Source organism: Onychostoma macrolepis, chromosome 03 (assembly GCF_012432095.1).
Source record: "Onychostoma macrolepis isolate SWU-2019 chromosome 03, ASM1243209v1, whole genome shotgun sequence".
Classification (NCBI taxonomy): domain Eukaryota; kingdom Metazoa; phylum Chordata; class Actinopteri; order Cypriniformes; family Cyprinidae; genus Onychostoma; species Onychostoma macrolepis.
The window spans coordinates 24,375,828-24,397,627 of record NC_081157.1 but is presented as its reverse complement, the minus strand read 5'-3'; the positions used below and the strand labels follow the sequence as shown (position 1 = coordinate 24,397,627).

The 21,800-nt window shown below is 40.7% G+C and overlaps 1 pseudogene; it reads left to right on the top strand.

Moving 5' to 3' along the window:
* The first annotated feature begins 102 nt into the window (after positions 1-102).
* On the top strand, positions 103-13,009 carry LOC131536015 (N-acetylmuramoyl-L-alanine amidase-like; annotated as a pseudogene).
* The last annotated feature ends 8,791 nt before the right edge of the window (positions 13,010-21,800 follow it).

Genomic DNA, 21,800 nt, shown 5'->3' with positions numbered 1-21,800 from the left:
TAAACAAATTGACCAAATAAAAACGAGAGTCGGCTCTTAACATAAAAAAACAAACAATCAAACAAAAAAAAAACATTTCAGATCAGATATAAATATATATATATTGTTGCACCTACCAAATTACATTTTTAAACCTTGTAAACTTTAAAAATATAAGTAAAAATGAAAGCAAAAAGCAAATATAAGTTACTATAGTGTAAAACTGGGAATTAAAAAAAACCCTGCCATTTAAAACGAGGACCTTGTAATGTTAATATTTATTAATGTTCTATTTCTTTCCGTTGGCCATTGATTTAAAAGGATGGTCAAAAATCGTTACGGTAAAGTCGGGACGGTAATGCACCAAAAAGCTGGATGCCAACCGCCGTAAAACTGGAAAGAAGAAGAAGTTACGGTAAAGTCGATGACGCGTATACGCGTCGCCGGTGCGCGCGGCGAGGTCTGGAAGCTTCTGGAGCCGCAGAGGTGTTTATAACGGCGGAGCTCATGCACCTTATTACCGCTGCTGCTGGGAAACTCTCTGACACACGGCCGAAGAACTTATACTACTAATAAACACGGCGTTCACGAAGGTAAGGCCGCTCTGTTTTGTCCCATGTTTACCTGGTTTATCTTTATTTTGTACCTGGAGTAGAATGTGATTCAGTTTAGTTGTAACGTTATATTTGGCTGTTGGTCGCTAGTCTGTGATGTATATTATATCTGTAAGTTAAATAATAGAAATAAATACATTAAAACATATCTTCGATAAAATATCTGTAAGTGAAATCACAGAAATACATACGTGAAAAAACTTCATCTGTGAAACTGTAAGTCAGAAGTCACAAGGAGATTTATTTAAAAAAAAACAGGAAATTAAATAATAATGCACTATATACAGATCTAGAAGTGTAGATAATTTTTTTTTTAATTGTTTAAATGAATGTACAGATGTTATTTACAATAAAATGCAATAAAAAAGTATTTGTATATATCTGTGAGTAAACTAAAAAATTGTCAAAAACATCTGTGATTGATATATTTGTAAGTGAAATAAATTAAAGAAATATGTCCAAAAATGTAAGAATTTCAGTTCTCAACGTGACAGGAGCGGTTACCATAAAAAGTCAACCAACCAAATATTTAGTGTTACAAATTGTAAATGTGATTTTGTCTTTAAAAAGTTTTAATAATGAATGTATTTATTAGGTCTATTTAAAAAGCATTTATGGACTAACAGGAAAACGATGTGTGATGCATCTTTTTCTCCTTAGATGGCAGAAGGCAGAGGTAACAGGCATCACCCCCGTAATTTGCAAGGTGTGCTTCAGATGGCTGTGGAGGCCGGTTCTGCTTCTGAAGATCCAGCTCCAGCTCCACAAGAACCCATGACGCAAGAGGTTGAAAAAACTCCTAATGCTCCTTCTAAACCGTAGCGCCAACCACCATGCAATCTCTGAAATGTGTCCCGACAGATTTACAAGTGTATTCTGTTATGTTGTTGTTAGTGTTGTATATTAAACTGCTTTCTCTTATCCAACTTTCCAGAGGATGGAGTTTCTGAGAGGAGCTCTTGCGGAAGTGTGTAAAGGACAGATGGATGAGGTTGAGCAGATGAAACGCTGTTTGGAAGTGCTGTGTAGAGATGAATGCAAGGAGAGAGGGAGCGAGGAGGAGGAGGAGGAGGAGGAAGAGGAAGAGGAGGAGGATGAGCGAGAGGAAGCGCTGGAAATGCTTTCTGAGCTCTGCGAGAACTTGGACAATGCAAGAGGTTTGTGTGTGTGTGTGTGTGTTTGCTCTTCAAACCTTCTTGTTGTCTACTTGTAACGCCTAACACGTGCATCACTTCTCTGTGTGTTTTGCAGATCTGATGAAGCTGGGTGGTCTGGATTTGTGTATGTCACGGTGTCTCTGTCACTCCAAGGCCGGGATTCGATGGAGGGTGGCTCAGCTCGTTGCCAGCTGCGCCCAGAACATGCCGGAGGTGCAGTTCTACCTGCTCAACCAGGGGGCGCTGCTGACGCTCCTGCAACTCACAGATCATGACGCAAACAGCACTGTTAGAGTTAAAGCACTCTACGCAGTGTCTTGTAAGTATAAATGTGCATAAAGGTAGAAGCCTTGATTGATATTGACCAAGTTTTTACATTGGATATCAGGATATTCACAAAGCGTGTGACCATATATGAATGTTTTCATGACCACGTCAGGATTTAACAGTACTAAAATTTATTCTAAATTTATTTAATTGTGTTAGAGGTGCAATAGGAGATCTCGGAAAATGCTAACTTTAGCACTGAAAGCGAACGTCCCACCCTCCCTGCAATCGCAGTCCAAAGCCACGCCCCCTGAACGCACATACAAGAATCAGGGCTTAAAGTTTTCCGGCACCGTGCCGGATCTCCGGCGTGCAGTGTTTGGCTGCGAGGAAAAAAATAAAAATAAAAAATCGTACATTTAAAAAAAACATGTTGATTATCACTGTCGACAGTGTAGAGTCCATGAGTTCGCCTACCAGTGGTATGAGCTTTCACTCTCAAACAAACTAACATTACTAGCCAATCAGAATTTTTTGCTCTTATAAACACGAGACGCGCGTAATAGTAGGCAGAGTCGCAGCCCTGATGAATGGAGAAGAGCGACAAAAAGCTGCGAGGCGCGATGGTCAAAGTCCATGTAGCGCATATTTACATGGAAAAACTAATTAAAAAGCAGCGGAGCTCTGTAAACAGCTCCGAGTAATCATGTCGTCTCCATAAGAACAATATAAGTTTGCGCCCTCTGCAGGTATTTGTTATAATTTACTTAAATTGGTTATGTTCATATGTATAGGCATATTACATTATGTAGCCTATTTTAACTGTGTTGTTCAATAAAACCATGTAATTACTTGGTTTTGATATCTTATTTGAGCCAATTATTATTGCCTCATTGTTAGTTTATATATAAATAATCATACTACAGCCTGGTATTCACTTAGGTCTGTTTGTGTTGATAAAAATATCAGATTACTCAATTGTCAAAATAATCAGTAGATTTCTTGATTACCAAAATAAGCATTAGTTACAGCCATAGATTAGTTAAAATATTTCAAAATAAAACTCTTTTGTTTAAAAATAATTAAAAGACAAATATTTTGTCATTGAAAATTTCTTAAAAATAGCATTCAAATTGTCTCGTTCTAGTAAACCAGTTATCTGTATTTTGTCTCATCTCGTGATCTAAGTATATTGTCACACCCCTAGTGTTGATAAGCGGTGATATAGCTCATAATTGTTCAAGTGTATGATATAGCTTTCATTCTTCAGGTCAACCATGAAAAAAAAAAATCAGTTTGAATAAGGAAAGTAATAACATCATGTGTCACTCACCAGTGAGAAAACTTTATAGTACAGTTAGGGTGAATCCCATTTCTCTGTCTTAACCCTTCCCCTTAGTTTTGCGTGTTCACGTGAGAGTAAGGGCTATCCCAATTCTCGTTTTGATCGAGGGGTAGGGCTAAGGGGAAGGGGTAGATACCCCTTAAAACCAAGCATTTTCGCGAGCTTACTTGAAACAAGGGGTACCCAGAACACACTGCGCAACCGGCAACAATGGCGGCCAGATCAAGTATTTTCAGCTTAAATAATTTATTTAAAAATTACGACAGTCTTGTTTTGTGCTCTAGACAGTCCTGTGTGTATGTGTGTGTATATGTATGTGTATGTGTATATATATATATATATATATATATATATATATATATAAATAATAATTTGCAACCATGTTCTTAATTGAAACGTTTTAAAAAATCGCTAGTTTGCTACGCTAACGTTACATTGCTGATTTGCACAACAGTCCCACAGACTAGCCTTGAATGGACTCCATGCATGTCTACAGTTTTAACTAAACTCCAAAGTTTGTGATCAACACTTGTCGGCTCTGGTGACGTAGCAGCCAGCTAGCGACGGTGTATGATGACGTAACCGTAACCAAGTGGTGTCTCATTTCATAGGGGTATGTTTTCACCCCTAGCGCTTACCACTCGGTTTCGAGGGACAAGGGCTAGGGGTAAGACAGAGAAATGGGATTCACCCCTAGTAAAAGTACTACAATACCAGGAAGGAAGATAGGGTTGTTGATGTTTGCCTGCCATTCTTGCTCTGTCCGCACAGTGTGCGTGAACACGCTAATGACGTATCCTGTCTGCGTGAACAGGGTGCGCAGAGGTATGCTAATACATACGTTGACAGGCAGGTAGGAAAGCCAATTAAAACGCTCGGACCGAACGTTTTGATTGGACGAACATTTCTTGGTCCTACAACTTCCACAGAATATATAAATACATTTAGACGACTTAACTTAATGATTGCTTGCTATCGGGATGTGAAGAGACTTTCAACCAGAATAAGAAAAAATGTTTCTGAAGACAATCACCTATGGCACCTTTAAGAAGAAATTGTTACAACTAAAATATATCTGAATTGAAATAAGCTGCTTTATGTAGCTCAAGATGCAAGGTTCCTCTGCATAACAACGTAGATACAAGAACAAATTCATATGTGTGTGCACAGTTTTTGGGAAATTTGTGTACAGCTATAAAATAATCCAAGCAATTATTAATGAAAGAAAACCTAGTTATTTTTGGTTGGTGACCCAACATTGGTTTTTTAAAATTGAAAGGCTTCCAGTAGCAAGTCTCCTCTTTATACTATCTCTGGAATTAAGAATCTTCAACTCTTGTCTCTTGCAGGTTTAGTCCGGGAACAGGAAGCAGGTCTTCGGGACTTCCTGTCACATGATGGCTTTTCAGTGCTGATGAGGGGAATGCAGTCAGACAGTGAGAAATTGAGAACTAAATCAGCGTTCCTTCTGTTAAACCTTCTGACCAGTCATCCAGAACACAAAGGTAGTTCTGATTCTGGAGTCTGTTGGACCACCAAGAGTCAACGGTTTCCAGTTATTAACAGTTTTCCATTTAACAGTTTCCATCACCCTGTTTTTATGCGCATTTTGAAGTATCGCATCAGAAACAAGTGATGGAAATGCTGAATTGAAGGGGGGAAAAAACCCTTAATTCAGTTTTTATGCTTGCTTGAGGTGGTTTTTGACTTGTGCGAAAAGAGTCAATGTGAATAATCGGAGACGGAAACGCATTTACCGAATAAATTCCTCCTTGCGCTTCAGAAAAGTCATGTGACTTTGCGTGATGGGACGGCATAACCTGACTAACCAGCGGACAGATCTCGTTGCACAGCATCTGAAATGCTGTTATAATCCTTCTGAGCAAAGTCTGTCGTCAAAGTCTATCCAACTCCGAAAGCAATGACCGCATTTATTGTGCTTTGTCTGCTCACTCTGGGGTGCAAGGAATTTATTTGAAAATGATTGCATTAGTGGCTTCCCTTAACTTTTCTTAGTTATATTTAGTGCCAGTTTATCAGGAAGTGATTATTTTGTTCTCTTTGACTCGTTGGATGGAAACGGTACTTTATTCGCAAATATTTTATGCGATCTTCCAATTTTGCGCACAAGTTAAATTTGCAACTTTGGATGGAAACATAGCTAGTGTTTGATCCTGCTTTGTTTTTCAGATACAGTGTTGTCTATGGGGATGGTTCAGCAGCTGGTGTCAGTTCTTCGCTCCCCTCATTCCTCTGTACATGAGCATGTGCTTGGTGCCCTCTGCTGGTTAGTAGCATTGTTGCATGATGAAAACAAAACTGCAGTATGCTGATGGAAATACATTTTGGAGTTTGAGACTTGGTTTCTGACTGTTTTTTTTCAACATGTATTTGTAGTCTGGTTGAGGACTCTACCCGCGGTGTGAGCGATTGCAGAGATCCATCGCTTGGCTTGGAGGAACTGCTCAACCAGCGAGTGCAGGACCTAAGGGGGCGAGAGGAGAGCCTGGTAAACTATTGTTTTATTTGTTTTTCATTCCTTTACTTTGTTCTTCACTCTCACATTCACGTTCAAATCTAATGTTAAAATCAACACAAAATCAAAATGGACCCTATTTACTTTTTCCTAACTTTTTTTGCCACTGAAGTGACTTTCCTTCTAAGCTTATGTCACCTAGGCCACACATGTAGATATGAGCAACATGGGTGGGAAAAATATGGATGCATTATGCAATGCTTTAGGCTGCCCTTGTAGCTAATGCAGCCTTTCTAAAATCATACACATTAATTAAGTGCTATTTAACATTAACATCATACAATTCGTCCACATTATTAGCAAATAACAATAGATTTGCCACTGTTCATCAGCCAGTCAGAGTTTGGTATCGTGTAGGGTATCAGAGCGAATCAGACATTTCGATCAGAACGGTGTTGAAACACGCATTTATATTTAATAAAATATAAATATTGGGTGTAAAACTTAAAAGAAAATTAGAAATGTGTTGCCTTGGCTACTAACTGACATAAAATAATTAGTATAAACAAATAAGTAAAGTAAAAGTTATATAATTGCAAAAAAATTTAAAAATAAAGCTAAAAAAGATATCTTAAAAAATAAAAACTAATAATAAAAATAAAAGTAGGTCTACTAAAAATTAAATTAAATTGAAAATTAAAAATATAAAAATTTAATTCAAAATGTTACTGAAATACTATAATTTATGTAAATAATACTGAGCCAGTCAGTTCCCAATGAATTTAAGCATTTTTCCTCCATTGTTTTACTGAATATTCTGATTCACATGTCACATTTTGCCAGTTTAATGGGTTGTGAATAATGTTTCATTATGAGTTAAATGTTTGACGCATTTTCTTTCCTGCAGGAGGAGCTGGAATTTTGTGAACGTTTACGCGTGGCTTGTTTCCAGGGGCAACCCCAGGACGACAATGGAATGGATCGCTGAGGTCTTATTAGTGATTCCTGCTACGCAGTGATCAGTCAACACAAAAGAAGTGACCGGAGTTTGAATTCCCTCTCTTGTCAAGAGAGAAATAAAAACTAGAAATAGAACTGATGAAGAGAGATACTTTTAAAAGGAGAAAAAGAGACATTTAACTCTGAATATTCAGAGTTCAGTTTGGCTATGTGTGCTCTTGCATACTCATATACAATGAACTGTATACAAACACTCTTGTGTTATATTATGAATATGTACATTTTGTATAATATATCAGTTTGTTATTGTAAATGATGTGCTGTTTAGGATCAACTTGTTTACTTTTCCTCTTTTCACCTGAACAACCATACAAATGCAAAGCCATAATGTAGAACTTCACATCAATATAAAATATTTTGTAAATTTTAAAGTAAATGTGAAAGTGTACTGATACAAGCCTCTGTCTAAGTTTAATTCTGATCTAAACAACAAAAACAAAACATGGTAGTGAGTTCCAAGATTCAGAAGCATAAAAACACCTGCACAAATATCTGCTTTTTCACTATTGCATAATCAATAAAAACTATGATTCTGTGTTTTGAATGTAATGTTTGAAGTGAAACTGCCACAATGATTGTTTGGACGTAGTATTTTAGTATTGCCCTGGTTCACGTCCTGTATGTTTAACATGTAGCTGATTATAATAATGTAATGTATAAAGTATACATAGAATAGGATAGAATATATATAGTTTTGATCCTATGTTGATACTGTTTCAGAACAGATTAAAATGATCAAAAAATTATTTATGGTTTATTCAGGATAATTGGGACTTTTTTTTCCAGTGCTTTCCCAATTTACATGAATTCACTTCTATCAAATAATATTTAAACTTTTCCCATTTCAATGAAAATCCTAACTATTTTTCTATTTGGTGAACTGGTTAGTTTTACCTTGTGATAAACCATATCACAAAGTAAATTGCATTTCAAAGGCTGCAGAGTAAGACCAAAATAGAAGCTTCATCTGTCAACACAGTTTCCACTTATTCACAAGAAGAACTTATATTATTATTATTTGCTAGAATTATTAAACGTATCTGAAAGATTATTAGTAATAAGAAAACACTTTTTTTCTAAGATTACATACAAAGGTAAGCTTTAAAACAGGTGTTTTGGAATTTCTCCATTTTTAAGTCTCTTTTAAGTAAATAGTCCCCCCATACAACACTTTTACAATACATTAAACTTTTTAGTGATGTCCATTAAGAAGTTAAGATTTTTGACATTTCTTTTATGACTTTGTTTTGAAAATAAGTACTTGGGTTTTGGTTTGTTCAGCTGTAAACAGACTGAAAGCATCTGTCACTTTCTCAAAGCTAGATCTTGTGCTTACATAAGTGTTGGCATGTATTTATAATGCGTGTGAGGTGCAGGGTAGATGCATAACAGAGACTCTTCAGTGCTCTCAAGTTCTGTCCTCATGGATTGGCACTTGCGTCTGCTTCTTTCTTTGCTTGTGGTGTTTGCCGCTGAAGGCAAGCCATGTTATGTTCAATGTTTTACTCACTATGCTGAATAATAACTGGTTTATTTATGTGTACAAGCACTAGATATATTACCTAAATTTTGTTTAGGTAAAAACAAGTGTTACATTTATGTAATATTTTCACCTTTCTTGTCATTTCAAACACAGATGACATTTTTTCATCATGAACTAAACTTTGAAGAATGTCTAGAATGCTCTTTTTTCATAATCAGGTCAAAACATTATTTAGAAAGCAACATAAAAGTATAGTAAAAGATTTTAATGTGACAAGCTGTGCGATAGCTTTGTTTGAGTAACAAACCAACGTATTCATTATTCACTTAAAATAGTGGAAAAGGAAGGACGTGACGTGTGGCCAAGTATGGTAACCAATACTTGGAATTTGTGGTCTGCATGTACCTATCCAAGTGCACACACACATCATTGTTTGACATCAATGACAAAACATAAGAACCTATAACATTTTACATTCATTGACATCAAATGTGTCAATACACAAAGTTTATGTTTGTGTATGTGTAATATATTAATTTCAGTAATGTCAGTTACACGATACAGTTTTGACTCGGGTCAAAGAGTTGATTTTATTGCTTGGTTTCAGTAAATGTGTGGGGTATTTTTTGGATTGGGGAGGATGTTTTGTGGTCTAAAAAAGTCACAGTACAACAATGAGCTCTTGATAGTTGATTCCTCGTGATATTACTGCTTTAAGATCTGTGGTTAAGGAAGAATGGTTCCTATTAAAGTTTACTTGTTTTCTGTGTTTTCCCCCTGGTTTTCCATCAGCCACCACCACAAAGCACATGAAGGACTTCATCAGAGCTGTGGAGAGCATTGAAGCTGTGAATCCAGGTCTTCAGATGCTCGATGTGGTGAAAGGTCTACGTAAGGCTGCTGGCTTTGAAACCGACCTCATCAAGCGTTACCTCGGCGACCTCAGTGATGCACATGACCTTGTGGCAGATCCATCAGTCACTTCCTATATAAGCGAGGTCATTAATCACAGCCTGTCAGAGTTGGGTAAGGAGAAAGGTGTGGTTCTCACGTTAGATGGTTCAAATGTGGTGTTGGCCCCAATGCTCCTCGGACTTGAGGCTGGGCTGCAGTCCACCGTCCAAGCCCTTTACCCTTTAATCTTTACCGACAACCTGGTCGCCTCATTTCTACATCACGTCCACAACGAGCAAACCACTGTTCCTTTTGGCACTAAAGGATTCTGGGATAGCATTTCATCCCCAAAGGTCTACACTCTCTCTGATTTGCCCTCCTTGGCGACCGGCGCTCTAATAACCGGAGGTATAGGCGGGTTCATTCTCGGGTCAGAAGTTTCCACATCTAACCATCTTGAGCGATCACTGAGTGACCTGCTGAAGAGTTACTACAGCCACCAGCCTGACGCCGCAGGGCTGGACGCATCGCCCCGTCTGATCAGCCAGAAACGAAGGATGAACTTCAAAAAGCTGGTCAGCTTCTCTTTGCTGAAAAGCCAGATGGTCCAGGCTCTAACAGTTCGCCGCAACTTAAATGAGTCTGAGCGGAAGAGGCTGGATGACGTTATGAACGAAGGGTTTGACCAGTTTGTCCATGTGTATGCTGGTAATTAAACATATTTATTTGTTACTGTTAACCATTTTATACTGATAAAAATAATTTAAATATGGTATTTTTATATGAATGCATTTCCTTAGTATAACTTTTTCATTATTTTTTAAAATGAAATTCTAAGCTGACTCTGTTTTATCATTTTGAACTACCAAGTAAATCAGTTTACTAAGGACCAATGTTAACATACAGACTGATTTATTCACATATGAAAATATTTTAATTATATGTTTAAATAAATACATTTTCTTACTTAATATAACTTTTTTCATTTACAATTTTTGTTTTTAACTGTATATTTTAAGCTGACTTAAAGATGCTGTATGTATTTTTTTTTGACTGTACTAATGCATAAACATACAATAATATGTTTGCAGATTTTTAAGAAACATGTTAAGTTCACATACTCATTTCCCTGAAAAAATGGAGCAGCCATTCTACTTTAAAATGCACATTCCGTGTTGGAATGTTTTTGTTTTGGTTTGTGGGATTCTGCCCACTGCCAGTTTACACAGTAGTATTTCGATACCCTGTTGCCAGCTGTTGGAAAACACAGCATATTGTAGCCATGAAAGACAGCAAATGCACTTGATCAGAGATTGCAGATTCTACCCGTCCTAAAAGCCTCTGCATCGATCTAAAAAGGCAGAGGCAAGACCAAGGAACAGACAGAATCTTGAGGAGGAGGTGGGAGTGGGAAGCTGGTCTGGAACACAGGAGATTCTGAGTTGGGTGGAACCAGCAGGGAACCCAGGAGTTTCTGGAGGCTCAGAAGATGCAGGAGACTTAGGCGACTTCAGGGCTGGGGGGAGCCAATGGAAACGGGAGAAACAGGGGATCAAACTCTTCCAGAATATCAGTTACTATTGCAGAGGTCAGCTGCAGCTCACCCTCAGCGGCTGGAGTGTGGGCATGGCTTCCCTCTATGCCCTGGTACTCAACAAGTACTCCCTTGGGGAGGTTGCTGGCTCACACATCTGGTCAGGTCGGGCTCCGGGGCGATGGTTGGCTTAGTTATTCATTCTGTAACTATCATCGTGGCAGACTCTCAGTGCGTTCCAAACAAGATATATTGCTCTCCGAAGGGTGCTTTGGAGTGAAAACAAACATGGCCACCATATTGAAGGGTCGTTCCAAATTGAAGCGCTCAAAACTGACCACTTCAAAAGGCCTTTCGGACTGAAGGTTTTCGAAGGGTACAACTGATGGACACTTCGGTGCCCCATGATCCTTTGCACAGGGAAGTTGTTTGGCGTGCCCTAATCCCTTCGAAAATATTCCCCCAGGACCTATCATGGGCAGGCTTGCCCTGGACCACTCACTAAGGCTAGTGTGGTAAAATACGCAGAGGATACGGTCAGGGAATGTGGTGAGTTTAGCCAGTTCTATAAAGTCCCTTGTGTGGTCCCCGAGGGAGCGATCTCCTTGCTCTAGGCAGAGCAGCTGAACAGCTAGCAAGTCTATGGGGGGAGGAACCTAAACAAAAAAAAGAAAGAAAACGCTGCAAAATTCAAACTGTATGGGTCCTATCTTCTGTCATGGGAAGCTGTAGTATAAGTAAAACTCAAAAACAAATAATTCAAAAGAACAGTCTTTAATTCAAAACTCACTTAGGAAGACACCTTAACATAGACGCAGACAGGACAATGGAACTCATCAACACAAGGAATATATATATATATATATATATATATATATATACACACACACAAGACCAATCAAGGAACAAATGAGTTAATTAATCAGAGGATAGTTAATTAATCACCTTCCATTGTCAGTTGCGCTTGTTCCTATTGTGTGTCCTCAATCTGGCAACCCAGGTGAGTCTGAGAAGGAGGAGAAGGGAGAAACAACTCTCTCCAATATATGTGATCCTGGACAACAAAACCAGTCTTAAGTGTCAATTTTTCGAAATTGAATAATAAGCTTTATAAATAAGCTTTCCATTGATGTATGGTTTGTTAGGATCGGACAATATTTGGCCGACTACAACTATTTGAAAATCTGGAATCTGAGGGTGCAAAAAAATATAAATATTGAGAAAATCGCCTTTAAAGTTGTCCAAATGAAGTTCTTAGCAATGCATTTTACTAATCAAAAATTACGTTTTGATACATTTACAGTAAGAAATGTACTAAATATCTTCATGGAACATGATCTTTACTTAATATCCTAATGATTTTTGGCATAAAAGAAAAATCGATAATTTTGACCCATACAGTGTATTTTTGGCTATTGCTACAAATATACCCCAGCGACTTAAGACTGGTTTTGTGGTCCAGGATCACATATTGAATTTGGACTTCAGTACCTATTTCAACTGCTAGCTTTCAATATTAAATACTGCACCTTTAAATTTTTTTTGCTATATTTAACAGACATTTTATATCATTTTACTGTTAAGTAATATCATTTAAGCACTACCAAGTAGCCCACTTTGTTTATGACAAACGTTGTTTATGACAAAGTTCTCACATTGCGTTTTCCCTCTCAAGTCTGTCCCAACATCATTACAAGGTTTCAATGGGGAGCTGCTGCTTTCATTGGTTCTCCCTCCTATCTTTCTCTTCCTGTGTCGTACCTTTTCATCCACCACACATATCAACCCTCCAAGCCTTGCACCACCTTTGATCAGTGTGCCAGTGACATGGTCTGACATTGGATACAGGTTACAAATACAGACCCCAATTTGGACCATAAAGCCCATTATGCAGTTTAATTTCCTATAATTATCATTATTCGTCCCCCTGTAGTTTTGTTGCAGGTTCTGATGGAAACCTGTACGAAGGCCGCGGCTGGAATTGGGTCGGTACCCACACTTATGGGTACAACTCCAAAGGCTATGGTGTCAGCTTTATTGGAGATCATACCTCCACCCTTCCCATCAGGAGTGCGATGAACATGGTGTGGTACGACTTCACAAGCTGTGCTGTGAACGGTGGTTGATTGTCTTCATCTTACTCCTTATATGGACACAGGCAAGCTACTTCCACTGACTGCCCAGGAAACGCCTTCTACTGTGAAATCCAGTCATGGGAGCATTACCAGGTAAAAAGATAAACAAATGATTCATTGGATTTATTATACTTACTTGGTTCCGACTTTGTAGAATGAATTGCAATTACAGTTCAGACCTTAACTGTGTCTGTGTGTGTTTCTCTGCTTTGTTCTACAGAGTTATTTGCCTTGATGACTGTGGCATCACCAATGAACGCAATCAGCTAATTGTCTCTGGAAATCAGTACATGTATTACATGTATCGGTCATAATAAATGCATAATAAATTCCTTTTGAAAATCATATCTATTGTTATTATTTGTTATTACACATTACAATTCAAATTAATCTAGTCAAGTTTAAAGATGCTAAAGATGCCATAACTAGATTTTAAAAAGTGTTATTTTTATTAAATGAATGCACTATATTTCATTTTAATAATGTTTTTATAATATTTGTTAGCATTCAATTCAATTCAATTCAAGTTTATTTGTATAGCGCTTTTTACGATAAATCGTTGCAAAGCAGCTTTACAGGAAATTAAGTTGCATGTATTTATAAGGCGTATGAGGTGCAGGGTAGATGCATAACCGGACTGAGTGAACAGAGACTCTTCAGTGCTCTCAAGTTCTGTCCTCATGGATTGGCACTTGTGTTTGCTTCTTTCTTTGCTTGTGGTGTTTGCCGCTGAAGGTAAGTCATATATAGACATATAGTTCTTTGTTCTTGTCATGTGATTGAGACAGCTGTGTGTACTTGGTGCAATGAATGATGGGAAATGTAGTCTGGTGAATTGCAACAATAGTGTGGTGCAAGAGTCCATGTGATGAGCGATGGGCCAGGTCCGTGAGGAAATGAAGAGACCCGGAACTGAGGCAAAGCCGGCAGAGCAGGGCACCAAGGCGGAGCAGATGAGACTAGAGCACACCAGGGCGGAGCAGAAGACCACCAGTGCGGGGCAAACAGGGCAGCAGACTTCCACGGCGGAGCAGACAGAGCAGGAGCCCACAGAGCGGAGCATAAGGGGCTGGGGCCCACCAGGGTGTAGCAGACAAGGTGGGAGACCTCCACGGCGGAGGAGGAGAACCCCACGACGGATCAGGAACCCACAGCAGAGACTGGGACCTATGGAAAATTGAGACACAAGAAAGAGAAAGAGCATGCACGGACCCAAGGACTGAGGCAGGGAACACAGGAAGACCATCAATAAATTCCCTGGTGGCAACTGAGAGGGCACACAGTCCATAATCTGACTCATAGACTGTGACTGGCCAGACAGGCAATTCAAAATTTGTTACCTTGGTCAGTTCAGAACAGGGCAATAGTTTAGAGATAGCCTCCTCGGCCGGTTCAGAGCGGGGAAAAAGTTCATCAGGGGAAGCGCTTCGGACAGGGGAATAGGAGCAGGAACAGGAGGGGTAAAGTGAGCTGGTTTAGGGATAGCAGCTGCATGTGCAGACACCAGTGGTGCATCCCTCACACTGGATATCCGGCCAGGATACTGAAGGACTGACCTTGAATATCTGGTTGTGGCAGACAGGACGTGACGAGACTCTGGACGGTCAGCTGTGACGTGACGAGACTCATGAAGATTAACTGTGACTGGGCTTGACTCACAATGATCAACTATGATCTGCCTGGATTCACGAAGATCGACTATAACTTGACCTGGCTTTTTAACATCAACTGTAACTGTGACTTGACTAGGCTCTTTAAAACCAACTGTGACTTGATTTGATTCATGACTGGCAGCAATGACATGACGGGGTGTTGTTATGGCCGCCATTTCGTGAGCGCACTCTGGCATATTGATGCTAAGGGTTTCCTATTTAAAGTGTTGAACCAGTGGATCCGTGCATGGACCACGGCTGATGCCTGTCACTGACTTACATTGGTATCACTTCTGTGAGCCCATCACAGAATTTTCGGCAATTCCGTGATGCCACCACAGATTCAGGGGTTAAGTGTCTGTGGTCATTACACAGAATTTTGTGAGACCAGAACGCCCACCACACACCAGTTTACTGGTGGAGAGGAGACAGAGTGATGAAGCCTATCAGTAGATATGGGGATGATTAGGAGGCCATGTTGGCCAGAGGCCAATGGGCAAATTTGGCCGGGATGCTGAGGTTACACCTCTACTCTGTCTGGCCATATAAAGTGTTCCTGTCCGTCCTGTCCCACCTACAGAGGTCGTTCCCGCCAGTTGGGTCATTGCCGTAGTCGGTGTTCCTGCCTGTCAAGTTATGGCCATATAAAATGTTCCTGTCCTGTTATGTCCTCGGAGGTCGTCCCTGCCAGCTGGGTCATGGCCAATGTTCCCTCTAATTTTTTTTTCTTGCTGAGCAAAACTTTTCTCTATTGGGTGGACATTTCGGCCACCTGAGCAAAAACATTCTTTATACCAGACCTGTACAGCGCGTGCAAAAAAAAGTGTGTAACTTTTAACTTTAATGTGCTATTTATATTTGATTTGACCCTTGATGTAACTAAATGATGCACGCTTTAGGTTATCTGAGAAAACTTTTTTACAGTACAATACACTGCCATTCAAAAGTTTGGGATTGGTAAATTTTTTTTAAAGAAGTTTCTTAGACTCATCAAGACTCAAAAATACTGAATGTTATTTCACAAAATAATATTGTGAAGTATTATTGCAATTTAAAATAAAAGTTTTCTATTTTAATATACTTTAAAATATAATTTATTCCTGCAGCAAAGCTGAATTTTCAGTGTCACATGATCCTTCAGAAATCATTCTAATATGCTAATTTATAATCAATGTTTGAAAAAGTTGCGCTGCTTAATATTTTTTGGTACCTGTGATATTTTTCTGGATTCTTTGATAAATAAAAAGTTAAAAAGAACAGTGTTTATTCAAAATAGGAATTTTAGGAATATACACTACTATTCAAAAGTTTAGGGTTAGTAAATTTTTTCTTTCTTATTTTTATTATTATTTTTTTTATACTTTTATTCAGCAAGGATGTGTTAAATGGATAAAAAGTGATAGTAAAGACTTATATTGTTAGAAAATATTTATATTTTCAATTAATGCTGTTCTTTTTAACTTTTTATTAGCTTAATCAAAGAAAAAAGGTTCCAAAAAATATTAAGCAGCACTCAGCAGCACTCAGTTTCAACACTGATAATAAATCAGAATATTAGAATGATTTCTGAAGGATCATGTGACACTGAAGAGTGGAGTAATGATGCTGAAATTTCAGCTTTGCTTTACAGGAATTATTGAGGAATCCTGAGGAGTACACTATATTTTAAAAATATATTAAAATAGAAAACCAATATTAGAAATTGCAATAGTCTAAGAGTTCACAATATTACTGTTTTTTCTTTCTTTCTGTATTTTGATCAAATAAATACAGCCTTGATGAGCATAAGTGACTCCATTAAAAAAGGTCAATTATTTATTAGGTTTATAATATAGGCCTAACATAATATCAAAAAAAACTGAAGCATTTAAACTGATAGAAGAGAATAGAAAACGAACTGAAGCATTTAAACTAGGATCTGTACGTTAAATATAAAAAAAAAAAAAAACGTGAACATGTTAATTCTTATATAGCTATCTAAACATCCCTATGAATTTCAGTTTGCACAATACACCTGTGTGTGACTGTAAATGTCTCAGAGTTTTGTTACCGATCTGTGCCCATCATCCCCTATTTCCAGCACTTAATCAAACCACTCTTCTTTAATGCACAAGGACGTTTTATTTCACATGTCACTGCGTTTGCGTTGGCTCTCGATTTGAGCTACTTCCTAGGCTATTCGGTTTCTACAGTGACTCATTTCATTTGGCGCTCATACTGTGGTCACTGTGAGGTCACTGCGCACTCACTGTGTGCTCATACTGTGCTCAATGTGTGCTCATACTGTGCTCAATGTGTGCTCATACTGTGCTCACTGTGTGCTCATACTGTGGTCACTGTGAGGTCACTGCACACTTACTGTGCGCTCATACTGTGGTCAATGTGAGGTCACTGCGCACTCACTGTGTGCTCATACTGTGCTCAATGTGTGCTCATACTGTGCTCAATGTGTGCTCATACTGTGCTCACTGTGCGCTTATACTGTGCACAATGTGTGCTCACTGTGCTCACTGTGCTCACTGTGCTCATTGTGCTCATACTGTGCTCACTGTGCGCTCATACTGTGCTCAATGTGCTCATACTGTGCTCAATGTGCTCATACTGTGCTCACTGTGTGCTCATACTGTGGTCACTGTGAGGTCACTGCACACTGTGCGCTCATACTGTGGTCAATGTGAGGTCACTGCGCACTCACTGTGTGCTCATACTGTGCTCAATGTGTGCTCATACTGTGCTCATTGTGTGCTCATACTGTGCTCATACTGTGGTCACTTTGAGGTCACTGCACACTCACTGTGCGCTCATACTGTGCTCAATGTGTGCTCACTGTGAGGTCACTGTGCACTCACTGTGCGCTCATACTGTGCTCAATGTGTGCTCATACTGTGCTCAATGTGTGCTCATACTGTGCTCAATGTGTGCTCACTGTGCGCTCATACTGTGCTCAATGTGTGCTCATACTGTGCTCATTGTGCGCTCATACTGTGCTCAATGTGTGCTCATACTGTGCTCATTGTGTGCTCATACTGTGCTCAGTGTGTGCTCATACTGTGCTCATTGTGTGCTCATACTGTGGTCACTGTGAAGTCACTGCGCACTCACTGCGTGCTCATACTGTGCTCAATGTGTGCTCATACTGTGCTCACTGTGCGCTCATACTGTGCTCAATGTGTGCTCATACTGCGCTCAATGTGCGCTCATACTGTGGTCTCTGTGAGGTCACTGCACACTTACTGTGTGCTCATACTGTGGTCAATGTGAGGTCACTGCGCACTCACTGTGCGCTCATACTGTGCTCAATGTGTGCTCATACTGTGCTCATTGTGCGCTCATACTGTGCTCAATGTGTGCTCATATTGTGGTCACTGTGAGGTCACTGCACACTTACTGTGCGCTCATAGTGTGGTCAATGTGAGGTCACTGCGCACTCACTGTGCGCTCATACTGTGCTCAATGTGTGCTCATACTGTGCTCACTGTGAGGTCACTGCACACTTACTGTGCGCTCATACTGTGGTCAATGTGAGGACACTGCGCACTCACTGTGCACACATACTGTGCTCAATGTGTGCTCATACTGTGCTCAATGTGTGCTCATACTGTGCTCAATGTGTGCTCATACTGTGCTCATTGTGTGCACATACTGTGGTCACTGTGAGGTCACTGCGCACTCACTGTGCGCTCATACTGTGCTCAATGTGTGCTCATACTGTGCTCACTGTGCGCTCATACTGTGCTCACTGTGCTCATACTGTGCTCAATGTGCGCTCATACTGTGCTCAATGTGTGCTCATACTGTGCTCATACTGTGTGCTCATACTGTGCTCACTGTGCTCAATGTGCTCATACTGTGCTCATTGTGTGCTCATACTGTGGTCACTGTGAGGTCACTGCGCACTCACTGTGCGCTCATACTGTGCTCAATGTGTGCTCATACTGTGCTCACTGTGCGCTCATACTGTGGTCAATGTGAGGTCACTGCGCACTCACTGTGCGCTCATACTGTGCTCAATGTGTGCTCATACTGTGCTCATTGTGCGCTCATACTGTGCTCAATGTGTGCTCATACTGTGGTCACTGTGAGGTCACTGCACACTTACTGTGCGCTCATAGTGTGGTCAATGTGAGGTCACTGCGCACTCACTGTGCGCTCATACTGTGCTCAATGTGTGCTCATACTGTGCTCACTGTGAGGTCACTGCACACTTACTGTGCGCTCATACTGTGGTCAATGTGAGGACACTGCGCACTCACTGTGCACACATACGGTGCTCAATGTGTGCTCATACTGTGCTCATTGTGTGCACATACTGTGGTCACTGTGAGGTCACTGCGCACTCACTGTGCGCTCATACTGTGCTCAATGTGTGCTCATACTGTGCTCACTGTGCGCTCATACTGTGCTCACTGTGCGCTCATACTGTGCTCAATGTGTGCTCATACTGTGCTCAATGTGCGCTCATACTGTGCTCAATGTGTGCTCATACTGTAGTCACTGTGAGGTCACTGCACACTTACTGTGCGCTTATACTGTGCTCAATGTGTGCTCATACTGTGCTCAATGTGTGCTCATACTGTGGTCACTGTGAGGTCACTGCGCACTCACTGTGCGCTCATACTGTGCTCAATGTGTGCTCATACTGTGGTCACTGTGAGGTCACTGCACACTTACTGTGCGCTCATACTGTGGTCAATGTGAGGTCACTGCGCACTCACTGTGCGCTCATACTGTGCTCACTGTGAGGTCACTGCACACTTACTGTGCGCTCATACTGTGGTCAATGTGAGGACACTGCGCACTCACTGTGCACACATACTGTGCTCAATGTGTGCTCATACTGTGCTCATTGTGTGCACATACTGTGGTCACTGTGAGGTCACTGCGCACTCACTGTGCGCTCATACTGTGCTCATACTGTGCTCACTGTGCGCTCATACTGTGCTCACTGTGCTCATACTGTGCTCAATGTGTGCTCATACTGTGCTCAATGTGCGCTCATACTGTGCTCAATGTGTGCTCATACTGTGGTCACTGTGAGGTCACTGCACACTTACTGTGCGCTTATACTGTGCACAATGTGTGCTCATACTGTGCTCAATGTGTGCTCATACTGTGGTCACTGTGAGGTCACTGCACACTTACTGTGCGCTCATACTGTGCTCAATGTGTGCTCATACTGTGGTCACTGTGAGGTCACTGCACACTTACTGTGCGCTTATACTGTGGTCAATGTGAGGTCACTGCGCACTCACTGTGCGCTCATACTGTGCTCAATGTGTGCTCATACTGTGCTCAATGTGTGCTCATACTGTGGTCACTGTGAGGTCACTGCACACTCACTGTGCGCTCATAGTGTGGTCAATGTGAGGTCACTGTGCACTCACTGTGCGCTCATACTGTGCTCAATGTGTGCTCATACTGTGCTCATTGTGTGCTCATACTGTGGTCACTGTGAGGTCACTGCGCACTCACTGTGCGCTCATACTGTGCTCAATGTGTGCTCATACTGTGCTCACTGTGCGCTCATACTGTGCTCAATGTGTGCTCATACTGTGCTCACTGTGCGCTCATACTGTGCTCAATGTGTGCTCATACTGTGCTCATTGTGTGCTCATACTGTGGTCACTGTGCGCTCATACTGTGCTCACTGTGCGCTCATACTGTGCTCAATGTGTGCTCATACTGTGCTCACTGTGCGCTCATACTGTGGTCAATGTGAGGTCACTGCGCACTCACTGTGCGCTCATACTGTGGTCAATGTGCGCACATACTGTGCTCAATGTGTGCTCATACTGTGCTCAATGTGTGCTCATACTGTGCTCAATGTGTGCTCATACTGTGCTCATTGTGTGCACATACTGTGGTCACTGTGAGGTCACTGCGCACTCACTGTGCGCTCATACTGTGCTCAATGATTGTGTGATATCACTGTGATCATCACATGATCTCACGTGTTGACTGGATGGTCATGGCCATGGAGATTGTTCCTGTTTGTCTTGTTAAGCCCACAGAGGTTGTTCCTTTTAGTATGTTTCTACTAGTTGTGGTCCACCTGAAGAGGCTGTTCCTGTCAGTTTTGTCTTGTTCTTGAAGACTGATCCTGTCTGTCTTGCTAAGCCCACAGAGGTTGTGCCTGCTAGTGAAGTTGCACTCACTGAGATCATACCAGATGTGCTCTCTGCTGTTTCTGACGAGTCCCTTAGAGTATGCTCCTGCTAGTTATGTTCCACCTGTGGAGGCTGTTCCTGAGAGTACGGCTCTCCCTGTCATGACCTCTGAAGATGTTCCTGTGCGGTCTGCTCCAACCTGTGAGTCACCAGAGTTCACTCCAGCCCCAGTGCTGCCTGCTTATGACTCTGACTTCATTTACCCCCACCCCCACCCCTGCACTACGTGGCCACAACCATCCTGCAACTATGGTCTGGTTTGGTGGGACTGGAGGCCAGGAAGCATCCATTGGGAGGGGGGTAGTGTCAGGGTTCAGCCCTCACACCCTGTTTGTCTTGTCTTTGTTTCTCATGACTGTTGTCTTGCCAGCACATGGCTGTGTTGTTTTTGACAGTCATGTGCTCCTCTAGCCCCTCCTCGTTTCCTCTTTACCAGACCCCTTGTTAGCCCTTTTCTGGTCCTTGTTGGTCTAATTGTTCTCACCTGTTCCTCGTGTGTTTTCCTCCTATTTATAGTTCCCATTGCCCTCGTTTTTGCTGATTTGTGGTCATTCTCACCCTCACTTTTACCGTCTTTGTCTCTGTCTGTGGATGTGGCTGAGTATGTGTTCCTGTCTCCTTGCCTGGTTGGTCTTGTGCTCTTGTCTTGTCTAGTCCATTGTAATTCTTTGTTCTTGTCCTGCTCCTAGTTTTTGGACTTGGTCTGTTTTTGTCTCTTTGCTTTAATTTTAGTATTCATCTAGTTCTCTTAGTCCTGATCTTTTATTTGCATTTTCGGTGTACTACAAACAACAAACAGTACTACTGCGTTTTCCCCCTCCATTTTTTAATATGTTTTATTCAGTGTATTGCTTATCCACGTCTCCGTCGTTCCTCCCAGCACAGTTTGTGACAATTACAGAATCCAGATTACATGTAATCAGTTACTACCCAGCTCTAACTATGCATAATATAAATCAAAATTTGAATAAATTGTAAATAATGCATAAATTATGGACCAGCTCCAGGGGAAAGTGAGAAATCATGAGTCATATCGTACAAGTTTTAAAACAAAAATGGTTTTAGATATTTTTTGCT